This window comes from Mus caroli, chromosome 17 (genome assembly GCF_900094665.2).
Source record: "Mus caroli chromosome 17, CAROLI_EIJ_v1.1, whole genome shotgun sequence".
In the NCBI taxonomy this organism is placed as follows: Eukaryota; Metazoa; Chordata; class Mammalia; order Rodentia; family Muridae; genus Mus; species Mus caroli.
In genome coordinates this window covers 85,404,893-85,411,786 of record NC_034586.1, presented here as the reverse complement: position 1 = coordinate 85,411,786, position 6,894 = coordinate 85,404,893, and the positions used below count along the sequence as shown (strand labels likewise).

The 6,894-nt window shown below is 37.0% G+C and overlaps 1 long non-coding RNA gene across 1 annotated transcript; it reads left to right on the top strand.

Moving 5' to 3' along the window:
• Positions 1–2,298: 2,298 nt before the first annotated feature.
• LOC110312218 lies at positions 2,299–4,553 on the top strand. Its single transcript, XR_002380039.1, has 3 exons — positions 2,299–2,486; positions 3,383–3,454; positions 4,524–4,553. It is a non-coding gene; the product is annotated as an uncharacterized LOC110312218 (long non-coding RNA).
• Positions 4,554–6,894: the final 2,341 nt, after the last annotated feature.

Below are 6,894 nucleotides of genomic sequence, written 5' to 3'. Positions count from 1 at the left end.
TTCGACCCCAGAGTCTCTGGTATATGTGCTTTTTATGTGCTTTCTTGTCGTTGCTGTATTAAATCTTACTCTCTACATCTTAAGTTCGGTCTCAGTGTCTTCTTGGGTGCGCGGCTGACCCGGGGTTTGAGTGAGTGTCTCCCTTTTGGGAGTCTTAGAGTCTTTCATTATACAAGTAGCTACACATAGCTATTAGGGAAAGGCAACTCAAATTACTTTTAAATTCTGTCTTATACCTGTTTAAATGTCTAAGATCAGTAACACAAGTAGTAGCTTATCCTGGTGAGGTTGTGGAACAAATGATGCATAGATCTCCTAGAATAGATTTTTTAAGGAGGAGGGGAAATAGAATAGATTTTAAATGGAGAATTGGGTCCAGTAAGGATGGGATCAGAGGCTTCAAGTCAGGGTGTGATAGGGTGTAGGGGGAAAGAGAAAAGAGAGACTGCTGGAATTGGGGAGCATTTTGGAAGTGGTGTGGAAATATAGTACAATGTAAACTTCCTGGAATGTATAGAGGTGGTCCCAATGAGGATACCTACTAAGGGGGAATATGGATTCTCAGCTGGCCATCTTCTGTTGGCAGTTGAGGCTTCCAGTGGTGGGGGTGTGCTGCAATCAATTGAATTATTAGCCAACGGGGTCCCATGAGAATTCCCAAACAACCCAACCATTACTAAGACAAAGAGTTGCTTTTTAAAAACTAGCACTGGGGCTTCATCAACCCAACTAGTAGATTGGAAAAGTTGAGCTGATACCTACATGGAGCCTTCAGCCCTATATTCTGATGGCTGTGATTGTTCTTGGGACTATTCTTCCTGTTGGGTTGCAACGTCCAGCTTCAATATGATAGTTTTGCTTCATCTTATTATATACTTTTGTCATGTTTGGCTATCCACACCTATGTTAATTTGACCCGTCCAGCAGGTCCAGTTATTCGAGGGTCTCGAGGGGACCTTCTCCTAAGAACCAAGTGGGGGGATAGAGAGAGATGAGAACCTTGTGCAAATAACGACATATGGAAGCAGTCTGAGTAGCATCAAGGTCCCAACTGTATTAGCCAGGCCCAAGGTTTAAATGCACAAGCAAAAGGGGAAGTGCCTTTCAGCAGGAAGGATGGGGCAGTAGAATTGCACAAGCAAAAGGGGAAGTACAGGTACTTATCAGCGGGAGGGGGTGGGGCAATAGAATTGCACATTCTTTAGGCAGTTACACGGGGAAGCAGGAACTTGGCGGTATCAGGGTACATCTTGAGGTCAGGACATCCGGCGCTAACTTAGGGTTGGAACAATCTGTGGTTGTTCTCGGAGTGGTGTGTCGATGGTCCACTTTTGACCCCCTTTTCTTCTCGGGGGAAGAGGCCCAATTCAGAGATCAGGACAATAGCGTTGTCTTAATAGCTCCCAATATTAATTCAGTACTTATCTAGCTGCTGTCACAGCTAGGCGGGCACACCAAGTCTCTGGTTACTATATTGACCTAACATGTCACTTCTAAACTAACTGGTCTCTTTTGGAAGCTTTTTAAAAGCAAGGAAATATTGTTCATGCCACTGTCTTTTTCACTCTGCTTTACCCCACCTTTAGCATTCTGAGTTTCCTCATCATCACCAATAACCATTTAAGTATTCTTCCACCAGTGCTTCTTTCATTTTATTATTCTTAAAATAACTTATGGCCTATTACAACTGTTATCCATTGTGTAACACTTAGATGTACTTAAAATATAAAAGAAAAAAATAAAACTCAGCCAAAGTCTAATATTAGCTATAACCACATTAGGCAACCACTTTCATTTTACAAGTTATGTATATGTGTTCATATAAACAATAAAACAACAGTTATGAGTTCTTGCTATGGGTCAAAAATTATGATTAACAGTTTATACAGATTACTTATTTAATGTTCATTAAAACTCTATATGAACTTGTCATATTTAGTATTATTCTTACAAACTGGTGTTGAGACTTGGCAAAAGTGATTCATTAAACTTTGGCCTACTATTTCTGGAATTTGGCATTTATCTACCATGACTGCATGCTCACTTCTATAGATAAAGTGTTTTCATTATTCAGACTGCTTAATGCCAAATTTGCATTCCTTTATACAGGAACTTAGACAAAGTTTTGTTTCCTGTAAAGAACTGAGAATATCTCAGTCATATATTTCATCAATTTCTGTGATGTTCTGGATAAGAAAATGATTAGGAATTTAAAAGCCTTGAAAGGTATATTATATCATACTATTACTTGGAATAATTTTCATAAATTGCAATTTTTTATTTCAGGGATGAAATTTTGCTACAAATTTATAATAGTGATTTTCTAGAATTGGTTGAGAAGATATTTTGTCAACCTGAAGAGAAACAAAAACACACCATAAAGTTAAGTAATATGGAAACATGCACTGAATTTGTTTTGAAGACCTGAAGGATAGATCTACTATGATTAAATAAGAATGAAGCGTACATTATCATATGCTATGAAAGTATGTATCTTAGTTAGCCATAGAATCTAACAAACAATAGATAGTAAGAAGCAGGTTTCATTTTCAATTTTCACAGCTCTTTAATGAAAAATGTTAGAAATTTGTTTTCACTGTATTAGTATTCTACTATATGAAGTTGGTCATGTTTTCTAGAGAGAATTACTGGCAGGATATTGCTATGTAGAAAGAAAGATGCATTAAAAAAATTCCTTTATGTGATCGTGGCATGACTAAATATTTCAGCTATGATTTAATGGATTCAAAGTACCCCAATCACAGCAATGTTATAAGAATGACAGGCTTCATCATGTATTGAAAGTGCCATTTTGGGATGTTCTGGAAACTAGGAGATAGAAACCAGCTACAGGAAGTAGATTACCTAAGATATATTCATGGGCCAATACATTGGCCCTTGATACTTCCTCGTCTTGGCTACATGAATAACGTGGCCACATGCTTCTGGCATCATGATGCTGTTCCTGACCTTAACAGACCTCAATGCTTTGACAGACTATCACACACATAATATACATAGATTACTAGCCCAGGAAAATTTCAAAATCTAAGGTTAAAATATATGTTTTAAGAAATGAATCTAATGAGAAGAAATCTATAGCATAATCTTTTTAATATCTTAATATTATGCATTACATTATAGCCACAGCTTCCTACAGTATGGGTCACAACTCTGCTTGGGTCATGGAAATGGAGCTAAGTGTCAGAAAAATTGTCATTGAAGCAAACTGTAAAATAGATGTTTACAGAATGTCACATCAAAATGGATTTCTTTTCATTGCTCCTTATTTTCTTGTAAAGCATTGACCACATGTTCTGCAACAGTGAATTTCCAACTTTAGTGTGTGTAACGATCTCTTCAAAATCTTCTCAAAATACAGATTATAATTCAGAGACTCAGAGTTGAAGCCTAGAATAACACATTTCCTACAAGCTTCAAGAGTACCTATGCTGTAAGTATGTGTACTACAGTTTGAATACTGTAGCTACTCAGAGAAGATACTGTAATCAGGGTGGGTTAAACTGTTTTTAAAGCCTGCCAATATTTTCTTTGGAAGATTTTATAAAAATTTGGGCAAACAGATAAATAAAACAGATATAAAAATTGTTCCTTTTCAGATAATACATCATAACGAGTTATTATTTTTGTATAGCATGTCCACTAACAAAAAGCAATTCATCACATACAAAAATCTCAAATCCAACAGCTTTGGCTGGTCTTCTGTGATATGGCAAAAATGTTGCATGTTCTGAAGCAAGTTGCACTGAAGTCATAACAACCAACATAGACATGTTTTTGCCAGATACACCTTAGATCTGTTATATATTTAATTTTGAATAATTTTTGACAGTTGTGTGCTTAGAAACCTTTTGCTGCTAACCATGGTTGTGACCTTCACATTCAGTTACAAGGCTCCATGCAGAGATGTGCCCCACAGTGTGGGAAGCTGTAATAAGAATGGAATGCACAACATTAAATCCACAAAAAGCTTTTATGCCACATAGTACTCCTCATTTGTTTAGTGCCTCAACACTTACCATAAGAGGTAAACATAATGAGTTTATATTAAGTAGAACATATTTTAATGTTCTAGGCATGTACAAGAGAGCAAAGTGAAGGATAGAGATTCATTAAATTGAATCTAAAACAATTCTCTGATGTATATAGAGAGTTCTTTATTAAAACTGTTCAATTCATACAATTGCTTTTGTTATTGCTATACAAAAATGTTGCTCTTTAAAATGAAGTCTAATTTTATGTTTATAAAAGGGGGGCATAATGCTATAAAGAAGGTTAAGCTTGGATAATCAGCTGTGTCTTTTGTGGTGTGTGTGTTTGTGTGCATGTGCTTGCACACATGTGTATGAATTAATAGAGGGTCTTTTACAACTTTCAGTTTTTATTAGTGTACTGACCTTTCAGTTGGGTGAATTCCCATTTTAACTCAAAGTAGTAGGTTGCTGATCTAAGTTGATTTAATTATTTATTGTTACAAAAATACATATTGTAACCTCCCTCAGCTTGAAACAGGCTGATCCAGACTTTGACCTTGCTGCCACTAAGGAGATTACCTAGGATGGAGCCTTCAGACCTAGATGGCTCTATTGTTCTGCCACTTGCCACTGCTCCTCCAAGACACTGCTACCTGCTGAGAGGCCCCTGAGCTATTCTGGAGACTACACCCTATCCTGCCTGTTGTCACCTGCAGCTGGTTCTGAGCACCAAGAATGGATTTTGGGGATGGGCCTTCCCCCCTTTTATAAGCATAGTTTGCTATTAAACATTTGAGTCTTGATCAGGAACCTTGACTTGGCATCCATTTTTCTCTCGATAGCCTAGTTTCTGTCTTTTTAGCCCCAGTTTGCCTCCCAGGAGTAAATCCGGTCCATGTGAGCGGTGGGCCAGCTCCCAACAACATATGACAGTAGCCAGACTTTTAAAATATATTTTAATAATTCTTTGCAAATTTAACACTCCTTATTTAACACAATGTTTGAATGCATTTATCTCTCTGAACTTCTATATTCATCCCCATCCATTCTACTCCCCATATTATGTCCTCCTCTTCATTCCTCTTCATACTCTAGAGTTCAGTTTGTGACAGCTGTACTCTTATACTCACTTGAGAATAGATAACCTACCAGGAGTCACACTCTTAAAATCAATTGACTTTCCTTCCCTCAGGTAGGAGTATGCCTGACTCCCTCCCCATTCCATCCTGGAATGCTTCTGACTTGGTCTTGGGCAGGTCTTTTATAGGCAGCCATGGCCTTTGTAAATTCCTGAGTACAGTAATCCTGTGATATCCAGAAAATGCCATTTCGCCCCTGTCCCCCCTAACCCTAGGCTAGAAATGAGACACTTAACGCTAGAATTTAATATTTTCTGGGGTTAGCAACCTTTGAATGATAGGCATGTAATACTCTGTCATTACATTGGGCATTGTTAAGTGCATGCAGCTCCCACATGCCAATATACCACAAGGATAAACAAACATCACTCTACAATGAACCATGAAGCTGAACTATGATGTTCAGTTGGCTAGGTGTATTAAAAATATGACATCTGGCACTTCCCCTTCAGTATGCATGTTGTGATGTGATACAATGCATACTGAGGCACATTTGTATCATTATGCTGCTGAGAAGGTCAGGTGGTTTTCCTATATGAGCTGAATGAGTTTGGGGACAAATACTTTCTCCCTCCTTTCAGCCACCCTTTTTTCTTCTTTCTTTTCCTTTTCTCTGTTCTCTGAGTCCACTTTTTTTGTTTCTTCTCCCTTCTATTTTAATGTAAGAAGAGAGTATTTTAGAGTTCTGCAAATTATTATGTGTACGCATATTACTTCTCATCTAGACCAAGACAAACAATTTTTTTCAGGAACATATTTTGAAGGAAAATAGTTCTTTAATTTTTAGTGTCTTTTTTCTTGAGGAGGGAGTTGTAAGTGACTATAAGAAAACTACTATGCATAGTTTAGAGAACTGTACAAAACTTACCTTAGGTCAATATCTGGTTCAATATCACTAATCTAGTCTTGTCCACATTTTCCTATTTTTTCTCTTCCTCTCTATGTTGAGGATTTCTTCAGTATTTCAGATTTGTTTTCAGAAGGCTGTATTAACTTATCCCCTAGCTCTGACTTGTAATAGCAATGCTCAGATTCTCTAATTCTCTTTATTAAATTGTCGTTCTCTCTTTGCATCTTCTATGCTAACTCATTTCCAAGCAAAAGAAACCAACTCTTAAACACTTAAATACATCAAATGAGGAAAAGGATGTATGTAATGAAAGATTCTAAGATACCAAAAATAAAAATAAAAATTTGATTGTGAAGGTCAGATTTGTGAACTTCAAGTGCTCCAGAGGTATGGTTTATGAACTTTTATCTCATGTCTCAAACCCAAATATGTGTAATCCATAGAAGGTTCCAAGTGTGGGAATTAAAAACAATAGGCTTGGTTTTCTCTTTGGATATAGAAGTCTCTGGCAAAAGTAGGACTAGTGTTAGAAGAGTAAAACATAGCAAGTATTTGGTTATTTGAACTTCAGGGGAATTATCAAGCACTTTATGGCCTGTAATATGCTTGATATAACTTGACATGAGATACAGATTATATATACAGGGTTCCTCTGGTAGAAGATCAGTTAAGATCTGGTTAATGCCCTAGAAATTTTATGTGCTGCTATAGAAGACTAATTTCCTTAATCATCGGGTATAGAACCTGTTAGTAAGTCCTTTTCTCACTTTCCTAATTGGGCTTTGTAGAAACGGAGACTTGCTGTGATTATGTATAAGGCAGGAGTGCAGGATCAGAGACTCCTACAGACTCAAAGAACTATACTGATAAGCCACTAAAGAGCTTCAGTTGTTTTAATCTCTCAAAATGA